General features: G+C 43.8%; 13 non-coding genes and 1 pseudogene across 13 annotated transcripts; all 14 read left to right on the top strand.

Moving 5' to 3' along the window:
- The first annotated feature begins 7433 nt into the window (after positions 1–7433).
- LOC114429549 (U1 spliceosomal RNA) lies at positions 7434–7598 on the top strand. Its single transcript, XR_003669794.1, has one exon. It is a non-coding gene; the product is annotated as a U1 spliceosomal RNA (small nuclear RNA).
- Positions 7599–7954: 356 nt separating this feature from the next.
- On the top strand, positions 7955–8145 carry LOC114429511 (U2 spliceosomal RNA). Its single transcript, XR_003669758.1, has one exon. It is a non-coding gene; the product is annotated as a U2 spliceosomal RNA (small nuclear RNA).
- An 806-nt stretch (positions 8146–8951) lies between these two features.
- LOC114429538 (U1 spliceosomal RNA) lies at positions 8952–9116 on the top strand. Its single transcript, XR_003669783.1, has one exon. It is a non-coding gene; the product is annotated as a U1 spliceosomal RNA (small nuclear RNA).
- A 356-nt stretch (positions 9117–9472) lies between these two features.
- On the top strand, positions 9473–9663 carry LOC114429515 (U2 spliceosomal RNA). Its single transcript, XR_003669762.1, has one exon. It is a non-coding gene; the product is annotated as a U2 spliceosomal RNA (small nuclear RNA).
- An 805-nt stretch (positions 9664–10468) lies between these two features.
- On the top strand, positions 10469–10633 carry LOC114429506 (U1 spliceosomal RNA). Its single transcript, XR_003669753.1, has one exon. It is a non-coding gene; the product is annotated as a U1 spliceosomal RNA (small nuclear RNA).
- A 356-nt stretch (positions 10634–10989) lies between these two features.
- Positions 10990–11180, top strand: LOC114429514 (U2 spliceosomal RNA). Its single transcript, XR_003669761.1, has one exon. It is a non-coding gene; the product is annotated as a U2 spliceosomal RNA (small nuclear RNA).
- An 806-nt stretch (positions 11181–11986) lies between these two features.
- Positions 11987–12150, top strand: LOC114429547 (U1 spliceosomal RNA). The gene has a single exon (XR_003669792.1). It is a non-coding gene; the product is annotated as a U1 spliceosomal RNA (small nuclear RNA).
- Positions 12151–12473: 323 nt separating this feature from the next.
- LOC114429520 (U2 spliceosomal RNA) lies at positions 12474–12664 on the top strand. The gene has a single exon (XR_003669767.1). It is a non-coding gene; the product is annotated as a U2 spliceosomal RNA (small nuclear RNA).
- An 802-nt stretch (positions 12665–13466) lies between these two features.
- Positions 13467–13631, top strand: LOC114429548 (U1 spliceosomal RNA). Its single transcript, XR_003669793.1, has one exon. It is a non-coding gene; the product is annotated as a U1 spliceosomal RNA (small nuclear RNA).
- Positions 13632–13956: 325 nt separating this feature from the next.
- Positions 13957–14147, top strand: LOC114429513 (U2 spliceosomal RNA). Its single transcript, XR_003669760.1, has one exon. It is a non-coding gene; the product is annotated as a U2 spliceosomal RNA (small nuclear RNA).
- Positions 14148–14952: 805 nt separating this feature from the next.
- On the top strand, positions 14953–15116 carry LOC114429550 (U1 spliceosomal RNA). Its single transcript, XR_003669795.1, has one exon. It is a non-coding gene; the product is annotated as a U1 spliceosomal RNA (small nuclear RNA).
- A 324-nt stretch (positions 15117–15440) lies between these two features.
- On the top strand, positions 15441–15629 carry LOC114429524 (U2 spliceosomal RNA). The gene has a single exon (XR_003669771.1). It is a non-coding gene; the product is annotated as a U2 spliceosomal RNA (small nuclear RNA).
- An 802-nt stretch (positions 15630–16431) lies between these two features.
- LOC114429555 (U1 spliceosomal RNA) lies at positions 16432–16596 on the top strand. The gene has a single exon (XR_003669799.1). It is a non-coding gene; the product is annotated as a U1 spliceosomal RNA (small nuclear RNA).
- A 321-nt stretch (positions 16597–16917) lies between these two features.
- On the top strand, positions 16918–16967 carry LOC114429525 (uncharacterized; annotated as a pseudogene).

Below are 16967 nucleotides of genomic sequence, written 5' to 3'. Positions count from 1 at the left end.
TGTCTCCAAAGAGCAGACAACAGCTAACAAAGGAAATGAATTACAAAGTCTATGAGAAGTAGGGAAATTACACACTTCTCAATACATTCAGTGTACCTGTCTTCCTTTGATCTTCTGTAAAACTTACTTAACACATAAGTACTTATAAAACACATTACAGTAATATGCATACAGAAATGAAAACTTCATGTTAGGGACACACTTCTGGATATGTGGACCCACACCACATAATAACATCATGCAAAATAAAATCTTTCACCTAACAATTCCCCCTTTTGAGCTCATTTAAGAGCTCACAACAAAGCTTCCTCTTCCTCATCTCCCGACTCAGGCACCTCTGCTACCAACAAAGGCATGACATACACCTATATCTTTCTTCTCAATAGCTAATGCAATTAACCTAGTACCTAAACAGTGCACAAAAAGAATACAACAACAACCACCATATGTAGTTAAAATACCCAAGAATGCTGCAAAAGAAGTGATTAATGACAATACCATACATATAGAATCAACAACAACCAACAACAACAATTACAAACAATAGAATACAACTACCCAACACTCTCCACTTTCCCCAGAGTCCCATCTTGTCAGTCAAAGTCTTCCTGATAACAGGAACCAGAACCTCCGCTCCTGAAGCTTCAAACCTTCCTCTTATCAACTGCTCACTCGTGTCAACTGTAATTCACCGTCTCGTCCTCTTCAACCAGTAGGGTAGACTACCTACTGGTCACATTCCTGCGTTCAGGGGATTATTCTGCCCCTTGTATTTTCTCCTTGTCCTGCTCCATCTGAATATCGGCCAGCATCTGCCCTGGCTCCAAGGCCGGGGTGCACTAGCTCCAATGATACCAGGGGCCTCCTTTCCCTTTCAGCCGCTCCGCATGGGAGGTGCGCTCCACCACCTGGTAAGGGCCTGTCCACCTAGGCTCCGACCACTTCTTCTTTATCACCTTCATGAGGACCCCCTCAGTGTGTGGCATGTCCTCATCTGGTCTCTCAGTTTCTCCTTTCACCTGTGATATACATACTCACACCAAAGCTTAAAATTCATTCCAAGAGGCTGTCAGCCTGTAAAAAACTCATATTATGTGAATTATGTGGCGTTATTCACTGAACATCATATACACGTTAATACAATAAAAACACTTGAACCCATATAAATTTGGTCTGTGCACAGATTTTAGCCAATTTTTGTTTCTAATTTTGGTTCATCCTTTCCACTTTTCCCTGTGACTGTGGGTGATATACTACACCATACCTGTGTCTTAGGCCCAAAGCCTGCTCCACCTTTTCTAGGTCTGCACTCTTGAAGTGAAACCCATTATCAGATAAAACACTTTTTCTCTTCAACACACACCTTTTTTCTCTTCAGGCCACACTTCTGGCCACCATATAAACAAATCTACTGCCATCAGGAGGTACTGACATTCCTGGTGTTTCTCTATCATGTCTGTATAATCAATAACTATTTCCTGTCCATGTACAACTGGGAGTGGAAAACTTCCCATGTCTGACTTCACTATGTGTTTGGAATTATACTCATACATATTTTACACTCTTTTACTCAATTCTTGGTCGATCCCTGCCATACATGGATGCCACCAATGTGTCAAATTCCTCAACATTTATTTCCCACAATCCAGGCCCATGCACCTCATTTAAGACGCTCTTCCTGAGCCGTGGTGGAAGCACTGGCTTCCCTTCTGGGGAATACATCACATACATCTTGATTCTATCTCTTGACTCTGCCCCCTCTACACCCGGACCATCTTCTCCTGGGAGAGGCTAAAGACCTGTCTTTATGTGATTTTTGTAAAATGACGTTTCCAAAAGTTCTCTCAACCTCCTTTATCTAAGTGATGTCAGAGTGAACGCTTGGGAGGTGACATATGCTACTAACCTGTGTGTTATCAGCAGTATCAACAGATAACCCATCACTATGAGCTATTATCTGCACCATTTTAATCATTCCTGCTGCATGTCTGGTGCATCCTAGTCCAACCAAGTTAAAACTCAGATTGACACCTGTCTATTACCCCCCCTTTTTTCTGAAACAGAACACCATGCACATCTTCATCTGTTTCAGAAACATCAAGTAAAATAAACTAAGTAGTCTAGGAGGGCTAAGCCAACAGCACATGCCAGAGACTCCTTCAAGTCAATAAATGACTGCTCTGCTACCTGTAATTACATATATATTATATGGATACTAGAAGAGCCAGATCAGTGTGGAAGTTGAGACTCCAAAAGAGACGAGTACAGTGACACAAAAACTTACATCTAAAAATGAAACTCCAGAGCCTTATTAGCAGTCATTTGCCTGCTATACCATCTGTCTATCTGTCTGTGTTAAAAAAAAACAAAACATGGAATCATCTACTGTGTGAATGGTAATCTAATACACTTTAAGGATGAAGAATGCTGAACACCTATCCGCTGTGATAGCCGCCTATCAGAAGTAGCTTTACATGTCTTAAACATGGAGCCTAATTCTATAGCTTGATGTTTTGGATGAATGGCTAATGAAAACACGTGGCACACATTTTGAGCCACTTAAACTATTCTGGTGTAAACTATACATCAGCTACTACTCATTCCTCAGCCACAAACAACTTATCAACTTTTATGGGCCAACTTTGCCCTTCTAAGTAAGACGTGAATCTCTCCTGATAAAAAAGATCCTCATCTCTATCATAGAAAAGGGTAACATGGAGAGGGTCAGCGGGCAAGCCATAAGGTCGGAGAGACATGATCCAGAACTTCCACAGGTGAAACAGACTCAAGAGGTTTCTCCTTTGTGAGAGGTTTAGGCAATAGTTCTGCCCAGTAGATGTCTGCACACGTCATCTGATGAGTAAGTGGCATCATATGCCATTGTCCATACATTCCCACAGTTTTGGAACAGGCAATTGTTATTCCATTTGGAAAAGTTACTGTCAGTCCATCTGAAGAACACAAGATGGATGCACCAGTCTTGATCCGGAGATCCCTCCCCATCAGATTCACTGGTAATGAGACAGAATAAATAAAACAATGTCTGTGTTGCTGGCCTGCTAACTCAGTCTTCACAGGATCTGTAAATGCCAGATGTTGAATTTCCCTGGAGAAGCCAGCCAACAGAATGGTGTGTGACAATGTAGTTGATGATAGAAGATGTCTTCAAGTGGAGTATGTTGCCCCAGTAACAACCAGGAAAGGCAGATCAGAATTATTGACCTGCACCTGCAGTGTGGGTTCTGCCAACACGCCCACACTTAGACCTCTCTGTGCTGACCTTCATACTGAGTAAGGTCCCTCACCACCCCATGGCTGAGAGGGGTAGTGTCCTGGTGGTGGAGGTCCATGCTGCTGAGGACCTTGGCTTCCATTTCCCTGTGGTGGATACCAGGGCACCCCTATATGGATGGTGTAGGGGTTTCCTTCTGTACGGACAGTCTTTCTCCCAGTGACCAGGTTTTCCACAATAAAAGCAGTCACCCCCACTCTTACCGCTGTATCCGCCCCTTCCATGCCCCCCTCCCCTTCGGCCACCCTGTCCCCTCCAGTTTCCTCCTCTATGATTCTGGCCCCACCCTCCACGATAAGGAGGTTGGGGGACCCAAAGTGGGGTCAGATAAAGGTCAGAGTTACCCGCAAATGGGGGCTGTGGCTGAGGAGCGGGCTGAGGTTGCGCTACCATCTGAACTGCTGGGGTATCTTTCTTACTCTTTCTCTGGTCAGTGGCGTCTTTACGAGCCTGCCCCACTTGTAATTTTAGTAACTGAACATGAAGCCCTTTTATATCAGCATTTTCTTGGTCTGTTTTTGTTTTGTGTCGTTCCATGTGATGTGTAACATGTCGCTCCCACACATTGGAAACACTTCCAGGGAGATCTGGGTTATTATTTAAAGCTTGTTGGACTGAGACTGGGAGGCCCTCCTCTACTGCCTTTCTAAACCACTGCTGTTGGACACTCTGCTGAGTGGGATTCATACCTGTTTTCCTTGTCCAATCCTCTCTACACTTCACCAAATGATCCCTAGGGGACACTGCTGGGTCCCATGTGTACTTAGGAGGACCTGTGGATACTGGCAATGGAAACAGATCACGCATAGCAAAACCTATACAGGTACTACATGTAGTAAATCTTTCATCATCACCACGCCCCATTGTACCTGACTGTGTCTCTATCTCATGGAGCTCACTACGTGACATCATCCTGGAGGCAACAGCCCTGAAATCTCCTAAAGCTAATGTCTGGCCAGCTGTCATTTCAGCCAACTTGTCCATCCACAAACCTCCACCCTCTCTAGGGGGTGGCATTTTCTCCACCAGGGAGTTTACATCTCCTACTGAATATGACTTATAGCACAGAAATGAGCCTGCCTGCACTAATGGAAACTGGAACGCTGATTCAGTCGGTTTAGTTGGTTTATCTTGCTGTGCGTGAGACCTAAGTGTCATAGTATGTCGCCATGGCAGATCAGACTCACTCATCTGGCGTTGCAATTCTACTATGCTTTGACCTATCTGTTGCAGCAGATCAGTTATGTTGGTACAGCTAGAATCCTTTTCATTTTCTATCTCATCATTATCACCATCATCTGTATCTACCATCTCTCCTGCTACCTGAACAGTCACCACTACCTGCCTTCCTTTTCCTATTTTCCTTTTAGTGGATGAGGTCTGGGGCAGAGGGGTATATGATCCACAAGAAAGAGCTGGGGAGCTAGCCCTTGTGGTGTGTCCAAAATGTTGAGGTGTAATTGGTGTTGGGGGTCCTGCCTCCTGAAGACTTCTCCATGCAAATGCATCTTGAGGAAGGGGGGTGGATGAATGCTGCATATGTGAGGCCTGGGAGTTACGACAAGGCCTTTGGGCTGGGCCTAAAAGGGTTTGGCCTGTCTGTTTACCTGTTACTTGTACCCTCCCATCTGTGATATTTATTATAGGGTACATCCCAGGATCCACCTCCTGAGTTCCCTCGCTCTCCACTTCCTGTTTGATGTCTGTTCTGCTATCGGACTCCCTGCAGTCCTCATCAAGACAGCACAAATATGCCTGATACAAAGCTTGCCTCTTTCCTTCTGCTACTTGTGCTGCTTTCTTGAATTTATTTCTCTGGAATACTCCTGCTGTCTTACTCTGTGCTTCCAACTCATCTCGTTCCATCTTATATTTGTTCTCCGCTGTTACGATTACACTCTTCAGCGGCTTCCTATCATATCCCTTAACTTCCTGCTCAGTCACAGCTGCACACACCACTGCTTGCAGCTCAGCAGCTGCCTTCTGCTTGTTGTCCGGACCTGCATGTCCATGACAACGGCTTAACATCTTACTCATCTGTTCATCAATTGTCTTCCACTTAGACATAATTGCCACAAAATTCCTTCCTATGTACCTGCTATATTAAAATTTAACTTCCTATATGTCCCTTCTTCTATCCCTCACTGTGACTCTGACAACACAGTCACACTTTCACACATACATGTCACACATTCAACTTACAACAAACACTCTGTACAAACTCACTTCTCTGCCAGCGCAGAATCAGTTTCAAACACAACAATTCTCCGACAGCGCGGAGTACATAAAACAACCACGACAAGACAAGACAACAAATCACCGGTTTATCTTTTCCTTAACAATACAGCGCTTTCTCAATTTACCTAGGCCTATATTTGAAACTTACTGCCAATGTTTTAAAACATTTTAAACTTATTGCCAATCAATCGTTATTTTTGCCAATCCGCTTTTATTCTGGTTACGCCCAATCTTTACATCAAGTTTTTCACTTTTTCATTCATTTAACACACTTTGATTCTATTACTGCCAATCCATTCTTTCTTTTCAGGGGTCATCAAATTCCCTCGGGCTCTCAACCGAGCTTATCTATGCTCGCGTCCAAACATAGTCGGGGCTGCAAAACCCAATGACTTTCTTAAATTTTTTATGTGTTACTCTTTTTATTTTAATATTTTATTTTAATTTTTGAATAATTCTTCAATTATGTGGACTCACAATTTGCCTCATACAATTTTAACTTTAAAACACCATACCAGTCACAGTGACTACTTAATTTAGAGTGTCCAATATGCAGAATTTGATTAAACAGGTTTCTGCTTACCTTGTTTGTTGTTGGCTAGCCAGTAGTCACTCAGTCAGGCAGGATGTTGTTAGACCCTCACTTCTTCAAACCGGGCGGAAACACCAAATTGTTAGGGACATAAAAATCTTCTGGATCCTTTCATTCATCTTCCCCGGTTCTTTGATTAAGAAGAAGTTGACAATATCTGGTCTCAAAATTACAATTTATTCTAACAGTAAAGAAGCAAATTCTGGGTCACACAAACAGAGATCTCTGTGGTTGCCTGGCCTCACAGCCAGAGAACAATATGCCATTCTTGTAAACACCTTTTATCCTATCTTGAAATCCCATAAAATCATGTCCTTCCCTAACTCTTCACCAATGGGGTCAGCTGAACTGATATTTAGTTTACCTTATTTGGTAATGGTTACACCTTAGAGTCAGGAGAAAACAGAAAGAAATAGCAGGGGGTCCCCTTTTGTCAGTCGTAAACCTAAGTTGAAGATAAGTTCTCCACGAGAATGATCACTGTCCCATACGAGTGACTTTATGACGCCCCATAAAAGCTTACACCTCTTCCCCCATGTAAGCTCACTTTAAGTCCTAGCATCTCATAGGCTGTGGGTCAAATCTGAGAGTGACCAGGAAACCAAACTCACAGGAAAGGTGGGTCGTAAAATGGGGTCATAGGGGATGAACACATTACTTCAATCAAGATCTAGATTTACAACCTTAGCTTGATATCAACCAGAGCTGTCTCCAAAGAGCAGACAACAGCTAACAAGGAAATGAATTACAAAGTCTATGAGAAGTAGGGAAATTACACACTTCTCAATACATTCAGTGTACCTGTCTTCCTTTGATCTTCTGTAAAACTTACTTAACACATAAGTACTTATAAAACACATTACAGTAATATGCATACAGAAATGAAAACTTCATGTTAGGGACACACTTCTGGATATGTGGACCCACACCACATAATAACATCATGCAAAATAAAATCTTTCACCTAACAACATGTATATCAGATAGTCTTCTGTCTTGATATTGTCATACAGCTTTGTTTCACCTGGATTTGCTGGCAGATTTCTTTAGTCTTTTTTTTGTAAGGATAGAAAGACTTGTAGGGGTAATCTGAATGTTAAAGTATGATGGAAAGTGCAGGGTGTGTGCTCCAAATAAACAGTTAATCTTGACTGGCATTTGTGCCAAAACCTAGTTACTCTATAATGGCAGTCTATGAAGATGCAGCCTGAGCTGTGTGTGTGTGGTTTTGATGGTTTGTAGATTGTCAGGTACCATTGTTCAGGGGGGCATCTGTGTGAAAGGCTCCCCTGTTTGTGACGTGCCCAACTCATACTTACCTGGCAGGGGAGATACCATGATCAAGAAGGTGGTTCACCCAGGGCGAGGCTCAGCCATTGCACTCTAGGTTGTGCTGACCCCTGCGAATTCCCCAAATGTGGGAATCTCGACTGCATAATTTCTGGTAGTGGGGGACTGCGTTCGCGCTCTCCCCTCATAACGTGTTTAATGAAAATGAACAAGCAGCTCTCTGTGTGCGTGTGTGTTTACCTGGTGCTCTCTCGCAGCACCTTCCAGTGGTTTGTTTAGCATGAAATTTGCACTCCTAGTGGTTTGTTCAGCATGAAATTTGCACTCCTATTCTTTTCTCTAGGCCTCATGTGTGGATTAAAGATTTGCTGACTGCATTATAATTTAGTTTTTCACTTTGATTTGTGTTGGGCCCTTTAGTCAAGTTGTAGAAGGGCAGTTTCTAGCTGAAAGCTAAAATCGGAGTCGCTGTTCGTCTTCGGAACCATCAGTGAGAGAGACGGCGCCGTGCATGGCTCGCTTTCCTCTGGCCCCAGCGTGGCATCGCTTCTCGGCCTTTTGGCTAAGATCAAGTGTAGTATCTGTTCTTATCAGTTTAATATCTGATACGTCCCCTACCCGGGGACCATATATTAAATTGCTTTTTGGACAAGGGAGATGGAATAGGGGCTTGCTCCGTCCACTCCACGCATCAACCTGGTATTGCAGTACTTCCAGGAATGGTGCACCCCCTCCTTTTGCTGTAGAAAAATACACGGAGAAGTTTTACCGTAGTAGTTTGACATGCGTGGATGCTGCTCTCCTTGAAACACGAAGCACCCAACTCTCATCTTCAGTGACCAGGAAAAATGAGCTTCTGTGTGAAAGGGAGATGTGGCTTCAGGATGAGCTCTGGGGCGTGTGCAAACATATAAATACTTAATAAATAAAATAGAAATTAGGAAATGAACAATAAGCAACCTTTTAGGGAACAAAATGTGTACATTACTGTACAAAGAAGTATGATAAACATGACAGACCTGCAAGAAATCTTCCCTGTTATGGAACTGTATTGTGTATGAAGCGTAGTTCACACTCCGCACCAGCAGGTGGCAGCAGCAGAAAAGCCAGATGGCTAAGCAAGATTTAGACAAAAAAAGGAAGTGATTGTACTGTGAGGAGAAAACAATTTGCTGTTATATTCCTTCCTCTGAATGTCACATGTATATCAGATAGTCTTCTGTCTTGATATTGTCATACAGCTTTGTTTCACCTGGATTTGCTGGCAGATTTCTTTAGTCTTTTTTTTGTAAGGATAGAAAGACTTGTAGGGGTAATCTGAATGTTAAAGTATGATGGAAAGTGCAGGGTGTGTGCTCCAAATAAACAGTTAATCTTGACTGGCATTTGTGCCAAAACCTAGTTACTCTATAATGACAGTCTATGAAGATGCAGCCTGAGCTGTGTGTGTGTGGTTTTGATGGTTTGTAGATTGTCAGGTACCATTGTTCAGGGGGGCATCTGTGTGAAAGGCTCCCCTGTTTGTGACGTGCCCAACTCATACTTACCTGGCAGGGGAGATACCATGATCAAGAAGGTGGTTCACCCAGGGCGAGGCTCAGCCATTGCACTCTAGGTTGTGCTGACCCCTGCGAATTCCCCAAATGTGGGAATCTCGACTGCATAATTTCTGGTAGTGGGGGACTGCGTTCGCGCTCTCCCCTCATAACGCGTTTAATGAAAATGAACAAGCAGCTCTCTGTGTGCGTGTGTGTTTACCTGGTGCTCTCTCGCAGCACCTTCCAGTGGTTTGTTTAGCATGAAATTTGCACTCCTAGTGGTTTGTTCAGCATGAAATTTGCACTCCTATTCTTTTCTCTAGGCCTCATGTGTGGATTAAAGATTTGCTGACTGCATTATAATTTAGTTTTTCACTTTGATTTGTGTTGGGCCCTTTAGTCAAGTTGTAGAAGGGCAGTTTCTAGCTGAAAGCTAAAATCGGAGTCGCTGTTCGTCTTCGGAACCATCAGTGAGAGAGACGGCGCCGTGCATGGCTCGCTTTCCTCTGGCCCCAGCGTGGCATCGCTTCTCGGCCTTTTGGCTAAGATCAAGTGTAGTATCTGTTCTTATCAGTTTAATATCTGATACGTCCCCTACCCGGGGACCATATATTAAATTGCTTTTTGGACAAGGGAGGTGGAATTGGGGCTTGCTCCGTCCACTCCACGCATCAACCTGGTATTGCAGTACTTCCAGGAATGGTGCACCCCCTCCTTTTGCTGTAGAAAAATACACGGAGAAGATTTATCGTAGTAGTTTGACATGCGTGGATGCTGCTCTCCTTGAAACACGAAGCACCCAACTCTCATCTTCAGTGACCAGGAAAAATGAGCTTCTGTGTGAAAGGGAGATGTGGCTTCAGGATGAGCTCTGGGGCGTGTGCAAACATATAAATACTTCATAAATAAAATAGAAATTAGGAAATGAACAATAAGCAACCTTTTAGGGAACAAAATGTGTACATTACTGTACAAAGAAGTATGATAAACATGACAGACCTGCAAGAAATCTTCCCTGTTATGGAACTGTATTGTGTATGAAGCGTAGTTCACACTCCGCACCAGCAGGTGGCAGCAGCAGAAAAGCCAGATGGCTAAGCAAGATTTAGACAAAAAAAGGAAGTGATTGTACTGTGAGGAGAAAACAATTTGCTGTTATATTCCTTCCTCTGAATGTCACATGTATATCAGATAGTCTTCTGTCTTGATATTGTCATACAGCTTTGTTTCACCTGGATTTGCTGGCAGATTTCTTTAGTCTTTTTTTGTAAGGATAGAAAGACTTGTAGGGGTAATCTGAATGTTAAAGTATGATGGAAAGTGCAGGGTGTGTGCTCCAAATAAACAGTTAATCTTGACTGGCATTTGTGCCAAAACCTAGTTACTCTATAATGGCAGTCTATGAAGATGCAGCCTGAGCTGTGTGTGTGTGGTTTTGATGGTTTGTAGATTGTCAGGTACCATTGTTCAGGGGGGCATCTGTGTGAAAGGCTCCCCTGTTTGTGACGTGCCCAACTCATACTTACCTGGCAGGGGAGATACCATGATCAAGAAGGTGGTTCACCCAGGGCGAGGCTCAGCCATTGCACTCTAGGTTGTGCTGACCCCTGCGAATTCCCCAAATGTGGGAATCTCGACTGCATAATTTCTGGTAGTGGGGGACTGCGTTCGCGCTCTCCCCTCATAACGTGTTTAATGAAAATGAACAAGCAGCTCTCTGTGTGCATGTGTGTTTACCTGGTGCTCTCTCGCAGCACCTTCCAGTGGTTTGTTTAGCATGAAATTTGCACTCCTAGTGGTTTGTTCAGCATGAAATTTGCACTCCTATTCTTTTCTCTAGGCCTCATGTGTGGATTAAAGATTTGCTGACTGCATTATAATTTAGTTTTTCACTTTGATTTGTGTTGGGCCCTTTAGTCAAGTTGTAGAAGGGCAGTTTCTAGCTGAAAGCTAAAATCGGAGTCGCTGTTCGTCTTCGGAACCATCAGTGAGAGAGACGGCGCCGTGCATGGCTCGCTTTCCTCTGGCCCCAGCGTGGCATCGCTTCTCGGCCTTTTGGCTAAGATCAAGTGTAGTATCTGTTCTTATCAGTTTAATATCTGATACGTCCCCTACCCGGGGACCATATATTAAATTGCTTTTTGGACAAGGGAGGTGGAATTGGGGCTTGCTCCGTCCACTCCACGCATCAACCTGGTATTGCAGTACTTCCAGGAATGGTGCACCCCCTCCTTTTGCTGTAGAAAAATACACGGAGAAGATTTACCGTAGTAGTTTGACATGCGTGGATGCTGCTCTCCTTGAAACACGAAGCACCCAACTCTCATCTTCAGTGACCAGGAAAAATGAGCTTCTGTGTGAAAGGGAGATGTGGCTTCAGGATGAGCTCTGGGGCGTGTGCAAACATATAAATACTTCATAAATAAAATAGAAATTAGGAAATGAACAATAAGCAACCTTTTAGGGAACAAAATGTGTACATTACTGTACAAAGAAGTATGATAAACATGACAGACCTGCAAGAAATCTTCCCTGTTATGGAACTGTATTGTGTATGAAGCGTAGTTCACACTCCGCACCAGCAGGTGGCAGCAGCAGAAAAGCCAGATCGCTAAGCAAGATTTAGACAAAAAAAGGAAGTGATTGTACTGTGAGGAGAAAACAATTTGCTGTTATATTCCTTCCTCTGAATGTCACATGTATATCAGATAGTCTTCTGTCTTGATATTGTCATACAGCTTTGTTTCACCTGGATTTGCTGGCAGATTTCTTTAGTCTTTTTTTTGTAAGGATAGAAAGACTTGTAGGGGTAATCTGAATGTTAAAGTATGATGGAAAGTGCAGGGTGTGTGCTCCAAATAAACAGTTAATCTTGACTGGCATTTGTGCCAAAACCTAGTTACTCTATAATGACAGTCTATGAAGATGCAGCCTGAGCTGTGTGTGTGTGGTTTTGATGGTTTGTAGATTGTCAGGTACCATTGTTCAGGGGGGCATCTGTGTGAAAGGCTCCCCTGTTTGTGACGTGCCCAACTCATACTTACCTGGCAGGGGAGATACCATGATCAAGAAGGTGGTTCACCCAGGGCGAGGCTCAGCCATTGCACTCTAGGTTGTGCTGACCCCTGCGAATTCCCAAATGTGGGAATCTCGACTGCATAATTTCTGGTAGTGGGGGACTGCGTTCGCGCTCTCCCCTCATAACGCGTTTAATGAAATGAACAAGCAGCTCTCTGTGTGCGTGTGTGTTTACCTGGTGCTCTCTCGCAGCACCTTCCAGTGGTTTGTTTAGCATGAAATTTGCACTCCTATTCTTTTCTCTAGGCCTCATGTGTGGATTAAAGATTTGCTGACTGCATTATAATTTAGTTTTTCACTTTGATTTGTGTTGGGCCCTTTAGTCAAGTTGTAGAAGGGCAGTTTCTAGCTGAAAGCTAAAATCGGAGTCGCTGTTCGTCTTCGGAACCATCAGTGAGAGAGACGGCGCCGTGCATGGCTCGCTTTCCTCTGGCCCCAGCGTGGCATCGCTTCTCGGCCTTTTGGCTAAGATCAAGTGTAGTATCTGTTCTTATCAGTTTAATATCTGATACGTACCCTACCTGGGGACCATATATTAAATTGCTTTTTGGACAAGGGAGGTGGAATTGGGGCTTGCTCCGTCCACTCCACGCATCAACCTGGTATTGCAGTACTTCCAGGAATGGTGCACCCCCTCCTTTTGCTGTAGAAAAATACACGGAGAAGATTTACCGTAGTAGTTTGACATGCGTGGATGCTGCTCTCCTTGAAACACGAAGCACCCAACTCTCATCTTCAGTGACCAGGAAAAATGAGCTTCTGTGTGAAAGGGAGATGTGGCTTCAGGATGAGCTCTGGGGCGTGTGCAAACATATAAATACTTCATAAATAAAATAGAAATTAGGAAATGAACAATAAGCAACCTTTTAGGGAACAAAATGTGTACATTACTGTACAAAGAAGTATGATAAACATGACAGACCTGCAAGAAATCTTCCCTGTTATGGAACTGTATTGTGTATGAAGCGTAGTTCACACTCCGCACCAGCAGGTGGCAGCAGCAGAAAAGCCAGATGGCTAAGCAAGATTTAGACAAAAAAAGGAAGTGATTGTACTGTGAGGAGAAAACAATTTGCTGTTATATTCCTTCCTCTGAATGTCACATGTATATCAGATAGTCTTCTGTCTTGATATTGTCATACAGCTTTGTTTCACCTGGATTTGCTGGCAGATTTCTTTAGTCTTTTTTTTGTAAGGATAGACTTGTAGGGGTAATCAGAACGTTAAAGTATGATGGAAAGTGCACGGTGTGTGCTCCAAATAAACAGTTAATCTTGACTGGCATTTGTGCCAAAACCTAGTTACTCTATAATGACAGTCTATGAAGATGCAGCCTGAGCTGTGTGTGTGTGGTTTTGATGGTTTGTAGATTGTCAGGTACCACTGTTCAGGGGGGCATCTGTGTGAAAGGCTCCCCTGTTTGTGACGTGCCCAACTCATACTTACCTGGCAGGGGAGATACCATGATCAAGAAGGTGGTTCACCCAGGGCGAGGCTCAGCCATTGCACTCTAGGTTGTGTTGACCCCTGCGAATTCCCCAAATGTGGGAATCTCGACTGCATAATTTCTGGTAGTGGGGTACTGCGTTCGCGCTCTCCCCTCATAACGTGTTTAATGAAAATGAACAAGCAGCTCTCTGTGTGCGTGTGTGTTTACCTGGTGCTCTCTCGCAGCACCTTCCAGTGGTTTGTTTAGCATGAAATTTGCACTCCTATTCTTTTCTCTAGGCCTCATGTGTGGATTAAAGATTTGCTGACTGCATTATAATTTAGTTTTTTCACTTTGATTTGTGTTGGGCCCTTTAGTCAAGTTGTAGAAGGGCAGTTTCTAGCTGAAAGCTAAAATCGGAGTCGCTGTTCGTCTTCGGAACCATCAGTGAGAGAGACGGCGCCGTGCATGGCTCGCTTTCCTCTGGCCCCAGCGTGGCATCGCTTCTCGGCCTTTTGGCTAAGATCAAGTGTAGTATCTGTTCTTATCAGTTTAATATCTGATACGTCCCCTACCCGGGGACCATATATTAAATTGCTTTTTGGACAAGGGAGGTGGAATTGGGGCTTGCTCCGTCCACTCCACGCATCAACCTGGTATTGCAGTACTTCCAGGAATGGTGCACCCCCTCCTTTTGCTGTAGAAAAATACACGGAGAAGATTTACCGTAGTAGTTTGACATGCGTGGATGCTGCTCTCCTTGAAACACGAAGCACCCAACTCTCATCTTCAGTGACCAGGAAAAATGAGCTTCTGTGTGAAAGGGAGATGTGGCTTCAGGATGAGCTCTGGGGCGTGTGCAAACATATAAATACTTCATAAATAAAATAGAAATTAGGAAATGAACAATAAGCAACCTTTTAGGGAACAAAATGTGTACATTACTGTACAAAGAAGTATGATAAACATGACAGACCTGCAAGAAATCTTCCCTGTTATGGAACTGTATGTGTATGAAGCGTAGTTCACACTCCGCACCAGCAGGTGGCAGCAGCAGAAAAGCCAGATGGCTAAGCAAGATTTAGACAAAAAAAGGAAGTGATTGTACTGTGAGGAGAAAACAATTTGCTGTTATATTCCTTCCTCTGAATGTCACATGTATATCAGATAGTCTTCTGTCTTGATATTGTCATACAGCTTTGTTTCACCTGGATTTGCTGGCAGATTTCTTTAGTTCTTTTTTTGTAAGGATAGAAAGACTTGTAGGGGTAATCTGAATGTTAAAGTATGATGGAAAGTGCAGGGTGTGTGCTCCAAATAAACAGTTAATCTTGACTGGCATTTGTGCCAAAACCTAGTTACTCTATAATGACAGTCTATGAAGATGCAGCCTGAGCTGTGTGTGTGTGGTTTTGATGGTTTGTAGATTGTCAGGTACCATTGTTCAGGGGGGCATCTGTGTGAAAGGCTCCCCTGTTTGTGACGTGCCCAACTCATACTTACCTGGCAGGGGAGATACCATGATCAAGAAGGTGGTTCACCCAGGGCGAGGCTCAGCCATTGCACTCTAGGTTGTGCTGACCCCTGCGAATTCCCCAAATGTGGGAATCTCGACTGCAAATTTCTGGTAGTGGGGGACTGCGTTCGCGCTCTCCCCTCATAACGTGTTTAATGAAAATGAACAAGCAGCTCTCTGTGTGCGTGTGTGTTTACCTGGTGCTCTCTCGCAGCACCTTCCAGTGGTTTGTTTAGCATGAATTTGCACTCCTATTCTTTTCCTCTAGGCCTCATGTGTGGATTAAAGATTTGCTGACTGCATTATAATTTAGTTTTTCACTTTGATTTGTGTTGGGCCCTTTAGTCAAGTTGTAGAAGGGCAGTTTCTAGCTGAAAGCTAAAATCGGAGTCGCTGTTCGTCTTCGGAACCATCAGTGAGAGAGACGGCGCCGTGCATGGCTCGCTTTCCTCTGGCCCCAGCGTGGCATCGCTTCTCGGCCTTTTGGCTAAGATCAAGTGTAGTATCTGTTCTTATCAGTTTAATATCTGATACGTCCCCTACCTGGGACCATATATTAAATTGCTTTTTGGACAAGGGAGGTGGAATTGGGGCTTGCTCCGTCCACTCCACGCATCACCTGGTATTGCAGTACTTCCAGGAATGGTGCACCCCCTCCTTTTGCTGTAGAAAAATACACGGAGAAGATTTACCGTAGTAGTTTGACATGCGTGGATGCTGCTCTCCTTGAAACACGAAGCACCCAACTCTCATCTTCAGTGACCAGGAAAAAATGAGCTTCTGTGTGAAAGGGAGATGTGGCTTCAGGATGAGCTCTGGGGCGTGTGCAAACATATAAATACTTCATAAATAAAATAGAAATTAGGAAATGAACAATAAGCAACCTTTTAGGGAACAAAATGTGTACATTACTGTACAAAGAAGTATGATAAACATGACAGACCTGCAAGAAATCTTCCCTGTTATGGAACTGTATTGTGTATGAAGCGTAGTTCACACTCCGCACCAGCAGGTGGCAGCAGCAGAAAAGCCAGATGGCTAAGCAAGATTTAGACAAAAAAAGGAAGTGATTGTACTGTGAGGAGAAAACAATTTGCTGTTATATTCCTTCCTCTGAATGTCACATGTATATCAGATAGTCTTCTGTCTTGATATTGTCATACAGCTTTGTTTCACCTGGATTTGCTGGCAGATTTCTTAGTCTTTTTTTTGTAAGGATAGACTTGTAGGGGTAATCAGAACGTTAAAGTATGATGGAAAGTGCACGGTGTGTGCTCCAAATAAACAGTTAATCTGACTGGCATTTGTGCCAAAACCTAGTTACTCTATAATGACAGTCTATGAAGATGCAGCCTGAGCTGTGTGTGTGTGGTTTTGATGGTTTGTAGATTGTCAGGTACCACTGTTCAGGGGGGGCAGCTGTGTGAAAGGCTCCCCTGTTTGTGACGTGCCCAACTCATACTTACCTGGCAGGGGAGATACCATGATCAAGAAAGGTGGGTCACCCAGGGCGAGGCTCAGCCATTGCACCTAGGTTGTTGTTGACCCCTGCGAATTCCCCAAATGTGGGAATCTCGACTGCATAATTTCTGGTAGTGGGTACTGCGTTCGCGCTCTCCCCTCATAACGTGTTTAATGAAATGAACAAGCAGCTCTCTGTGTGCGTGTGTGTTTACCTGGTGCTCTCTCGCAGCACCTTCCAGTGGTTTGTTTAGCATGAAATTTGCACTCCTATTCTTTTCTCTAGGCCTCATGTGTGGATTAAAGATTTGCTGACTGCATTATAATTTAGTTTTCACTTTGATTTGTGTTGGCCCTTTAGTCAAGTTGTAGAAGGGCAGTTTCTAGCTGAAAGCTAAAATCGGAGTCGCTGTTCGTCTTCGGAACCATCAGTGAGAGAGACGGCGCCGTGCATGGCTCGCTTTCCTCTGGCCCCAGCGTGGCATCGCTTTCTCGGCCTTTTGGCTAAGATCAAGTGTAGTATGTTCTTATCA

This window comes from Parambassis ranga, unplaced genomic scaffold (assembly GCF_900634625.1).
Source record: "Parambassis ranga unplaced genomic scaffold, fParRan2.1 scaffold_156_arrow_ctg1, whole genome shotgun sequence".
Lineage (NCBI taxonomy): Eukaryota > Metazoa > Chordata > Actinopteri > Ambassidae > Parambassis > Parambassis ranga.
Note: the sequence above shows the minus strand (reverse complement) of the source record. Positions and strands in the feature narration are given on the sequence as shown.